This window comes from Suricata suricatta, chromosome X (genome assembly GCF_006229205.1).
Source record: "Suricata suricatta isolate VVHF042 chromosome X, meerkat_22Aug2017_6uvM2_HiC, whole genome shotgun sequence".
Classification (NCBI taxonomy): domain Eukaryota; kingdom Metazoa; phylum Chordata; class Mammalia; order Carnivora; family Herpestidae; genus Suricata; species Suricata suricatta.
The window spans coordinates 77,270,455-77,276,017 of NC_043717.1; the positions used below are offsets into that span (position 1 = coordinate 77,270,455).

At 39.6% G+C, this 5,563-nt stretch overlaps 1 pseudogene; it reads right to left on the bottom strand.

Annotated features, from left to right (window-relative positions):
* Positions 1-4,106: 4,106 nt before the first annotated feature.
* LOC115284431 lies at positions 4,107-4,178 on the bottom strand (annotated as a pseudogene).
* Positions 4,179-5,563: the final 1,385 nt, after the last annotated feature.

The following is a 5,563-nucleotide window of genomic DNA, read 5'->3' on the forward strand; positions in this document are numbered from 1 at the left end:
GATAAAAGGAAGGAATTGTTATCTTGTAAAAAAGAAATGAATATAACTTTTCAGTTAACTAAAGAAAATGAGAAGCATTCATTTTTCAGATGGCTTCAAATTTGCATCCTTTGATGATTTAATCTGAGAACACTCCTTCCCCAAACCACGAGTCAAACCAATACACCCTCATAACTGGAAACCTATCTTTGCAGAAGGCGGTTAGCATTTCAGCTTCTATTCACCAAAAGTGAGCTTTTTGCTTTACACCTTTCTTTGCTGCTCCCACCCACCACTAGCTTCCCAAAGCCACTAGAAATGACTGGGGGCTACATATGGTATATTAAAATATTTTAAAAGTTAATTTACTAGATTTACTTTCCTTAGCAGACTTTCCTTTTCTCTAGTGTCACCTGACAACATGTGTTCACCCAGGGTGGAGACTCTTTAAGCAATGTTTACTTTTAATAACAGTGCACTTCGGTCTTTGGGTCCAGCTGACTGATTTTCCTCTGGATAACCTCCTAGGTTTTTGGAGCAAGACTGAGGGAGCCAAATTCCAGAGTCTTCAGAAGAGGCCCTTTGGGTGACAGTTGACCAAGAAAACCCACACCAGGACTGTCCCAGGTGCCATGCACATGCTAATGTTCAGGGTCAAGCCTGCAGCTGCCTTTGAACTGAGACAGAACTTGGAGCCTTTCTGAGCCTTTAACATTGTGTGCCTGCTTTTGCTTGCATTCCCCAATGTGTAGTAACTCCTCATTAAAGATGAGCAGATGAGACCATTCTTGTGACCAGATCTGAGATGAAAGCCTACACAGGAGGGAGTTATCTTTCAGAAAACAGCAGGAGTTGAGTACCTGTCTTAAAGAATCCCAATCTTGTTTGGAAAGCAGTGTAAAATGTGAGTGGCCGCTGACCACTAGGACACACATTCCCAAGAGTGTGGCAGAGTCTGATACAGACATACACATGTCAAGAGGACCAATTCCCACAGGAAGGGCAGCCAAAAGCAGTGTTGCTGAGATATGTCCTTCAGGGTCCTGGGAGCCCCACCTCTTTGGCTAAGGAGGCCCACCTGTCTCAAGGACCCAGCAGAGACCTATGGCGGAACAAGAAGGGAACTGATTTCCAACTGGTGTAAAGAAAGATGGTCCTCAGGAGAAGATGCACCTGTGAGCCATGGGGTCTTCTCCATACAGGTGGGGGACACTGTGATGCCAGATGTGAAGAAAAACACAAATGCACTGGGGAGGACAGGTTCTCTGGGATTAAGGTTGGCTCTTACCAGGCAAGTGACCTCCATTCCTCCATTTAATGACCTGTTTCCGTTTCTCAAATTCTCACTCTCTGGTGCTGGATCTGAAAGAACTCAGCCTCCATGTTTGGTTTCTTTCAATGACAACAAAGTCTTCCTTTATTGCACAATTATACACTATTTACCATTATATACTCTCTGTCATGCACGGGAACCAGACTCTTTGTCCAGCTACCAGACAGAAAGTGTATGGGCCACCAGTTCTATACAGAGTGAAGGAAACAGTGAAATCAATTTGCCCTATGAGTGTCTCTTGGTGTATCCAAGGTAAAAAAGGTGCATCTTTCACACCTTGGGCTTCCTAATTATGAATATCTTGCTTCAAGAGAAAAAAAATAATAATTATCTCAGAGGACTAACTAGAATGTTCATCATATGAGGGTATAAATAAGGAGGAAGCTTTCCTATGGTAGCTGGACTACTTTTCCTTCCTTCTATAGTGACAGTAAAAAATTCCTATCTTTAATAATGTCTTGTAGTTAGTTAAAGCATACATCTGTGTACATTGTCATTTTAGAGATTTCTTCCTGCTGGATGAATATTCTGCAACCTTAATTTGTATAATATGACTAATGGTGCAACCTTGTACAAGTCACTGTTCCACCTTGTTTCCTCATCAGCGAAGTGGAGATTCTAGATAGGAGAAGTGACTTTCAAATTTTGTTGAGTATGACCTAAAGAAGAGATAGATTTTACAAGAAGACCCCTTTTTTGTGTGTAGAGAGCTAAACATTATAGCAAAGTAGTACATACCACTACTTGTGGGCAAGACTGATAATTTTTGTTTTATTTACTGTTTTTAAAAATACTGCTTATTGTGACTTATGAAACTGACTTTACAATTCAATAAGGATGGTGTTTGGTAGTTAAAATCATGAAACTGGAAGGTCTTTAAGAATTGTTTTTCTGTTCTAATGCTCTAAATAAAAAATCAAAGACATGTATTGGAAACATGGCAAAACAAAATAACATTCACTGAGTCTCTCTTTTTGACCTTGTCAGCAGTTATAAATTAAAAGTCAATTTTCTGCATCTCCAGGTAACAATGTCTTCTAGACACTGGCTCAGTCTTGATCCCCTAACCTGGACACACAACAACAGTAACTCAATGTATTTAGCATCTCTAAACCTCAGGACCCTCATCTGAAAAAAGAGGATATAATGCAGACCTTACAGATGGTAATGAGTGCAAAAGAGATCCTAGGTGTGAAGGTGTCCATAAAGGCCATGACCTGTGGGTCCCTTGAGCTAAACATGACCTGCTGTCATGATTTGTCATGCATAATGCACACCATCCAATTTGCCACTGTCCCTAACTTCCAAATTTGACTTGTGAGAATAACAAAAGATGCATACACAGAAGGAACTTGAGGGACATCCACTTTATTGTGAATTAGAACTTTGGTTCTCACTTCCTCCTATAGGGACAAGGGTATATGTTTGCCTGGGCTCCTTTTATCTAAGCAGCCTACAACACAGCTTCAATCCCTTAAACTCTCCACTTATGAAGGAAGAGAAAGCCCAAAGTCACCTTGTTTCACTACTCATTTTGTTTGTTTATTTATTTATTTATTTATTCGAGAGAAAGAGAGCACAAGCGAAGGAGGGACAGAGAGAGGGGGAAATAGGGAAATGCAAGCAGGCTCCACGCTGTCAGCACAGAGCCTGACATGGGGCTTGAACTCGCAAAACTGTCAGCTCATGATCTGAACCGAAACCAAAAGTCAGATGCTCAACCAACAGAGCCCCCCAGGTGCTCCAACACTACTCTTAAATTAAATGGTCCAAGATACTTAAAGAGAACTAAATAAAGGTACCTTAACCTTTTCAACCTTTTTGCTCTATACCACCATCCACTTCATAGTTGGGTATTTTATCCTTGAGAATTCCATTATTTTCCCCTTCTTTCTTATTCATTAAATAGGCAAGTATAGGAAAATGTTTAAGCTTTGAGACCCCCCCCATTTTCTTCCAGGAATTAGAAAACATAACTGACATTTGTTCTAAATATCTTGTTTTCTTTCTTGATATCTTAGGGCTTAATAATCAATCTTATGTTCAAACAGCAGTGTTGTTGTTCCTAACAAGGGAAATCAGCGGATTATCAAAATCCCGTATGTATTTTGAAGCTGCATATATAGTCTTTGCTTTTGCTATATGTATCTTCCCAGAACCTAGAATATAAACCTCACAGGAACAGAAATGTCTGTCCTTTGTTCACAGATGGATCACAAGAGGTGCAGCACATAGTATGTTCTCAATAAATGTGTTGAATGAATGACTTGGAAAATGAATAATTAAACCCTTGATTCAACTCCATTGGAATTTATTAAATGCATATGTTTCTATTATTTTATTGCCCTTAGAAGGCACGGCAAGTTATTTACATCATGCCCAAAGTATACTCTAGAATTCATCCTTTAATTATATCTCCTAATTTATTTTTTTAATGTTTTATTTATTTTTTTATACTTTGCTCCATAATATTTTATTGTCAAATTGTTTTCATACAACACCCAGTGCTCTTCCCCATAAGTGCCCTCCACCATCACCACCACCTCTTTTCCCCCCTCCCCCTTCCCCCTCAACCCTCAGTTCATTCTCAGCATTCAATAGTCTCTCAAGTTCTGCATCCCTCTCTCTCCCCAACCCTCTCTCCCTCCTCCGTTCCCCCTGGTTCTCCATTAGGTCTCTCTTGTTTTCCTGCTAGACCTATGAGTGCAAACATATGGTTTCTGTCCTTCTCTGCCTGGCTTACTTCACTCAACAAGACACCCTCAAGGTCCATCCACTTTCCTACGAAGGGCCATCAGAATTGTTCCTCTCCACAGAAATCTTTAATAAAAGGCGAAAGATTTATACGATCTGAAGAGAAACCAGAGTATATATATCTCCTAATTTAGACTATACATAGCTATATTTTCCAGACTTATCGGAGTGCTATGTTTAATGTGTGTAATGAATGCACACATGTTAAAAATTTTTTTTTAAATAAGGACTCCTTGGTGGCTCATTCAGTTAAGCATCCGACTTTGACTCAGGTCATGATCTCATGCTTTGTGGGTTTGAGCCCCCTGTTGGATTCTGTGCTAACAGCTCAGATCCTGGAGCCTACTTCAAATTCTGTGTCTCCCTCTCTCTGCCCCACCCTTGCTCATGCTTTGTTTCTTAAATATGAATAAAGGTTAAAAATGAAAAAAAAAAAAGAAACACACACATTGCCAGTGATGTGCTACTTCAAAATTTAGCTTCTGTGTAAAATGTAGGATTACAAAGTCTATCCCTTTGTCAACTCAACCTTTCATTTGAAATTTAAAGTTCTAAGGAAATTAATCTCCCCAAAGACGAATCAACTTCATAATGAAAATGCACAAATAATTGACTATATAGTGAATACCTTCTAAAAAATGTGTAATAAAACATCATCCTTTCCCATTTTCTACTCATTACATTGTCCCAGATTGAGGGATAGTAAACATGTTGCAGTCTAGGGTAAATTCATGAGCTTCTTAAACCACTTCTTATGTTGAATTACTGCCACCCCAAATTTCTCACAATTACATTACAAAAAAATTTTTTAATGTTTATCTTGAGAGAGAGAGTCAGAGCACATGCAGGGTAGAGGCAGAAAGAAAAACAGAGAACCTGAAGCAGGCTCCAGGCTCTGAGGTGTCAGCACAGAGCCCAATGTGGAGCTCCAACCCATGAACTGTGGGATGATGACCTGAGCCTATGTCTGACACTTAAATGACTGAGCCAACCAGGTGCCCCTCGGAATTCCATTTCAAAAACCATAGCTAAATATTAGGAGACAGTAGTGTTAGTCTATTCCTATACCCAGAAAAGAGAGAAAACACAATTATGACCAAGAACTAAATGTGACCACAGCAATAGCTTAATTTATGTACCTACTCTCCCATGAAAAACATTTCCTTGGCAAAAGCAAGGCACCCAATATTCAATACATATTTTATAGTCTAGAGTTTTGTTACCAGCATAAACCATAGGATATATTCAGATGTGATCTGGAACAAGTGGTCAGATAGGAACAAAGGAGAGGAACAAAGAAAGAAACACTCTTCTTATAGAAGAAAGGGAGAAGTTGGGAAGAGACTGTTGTAAACAAAAAGTCCATTGGGGTAATCTGGGAGCTGGAATTACAAAAAGTCTATTGGGGTGATGTGAAAGCTGGAAGTATAGCGATTCCTCATTGGCCAAGCTGTGACTGTCTCTCATTGGCTCACCTGTTGCTGGGAAAAGAAGAAA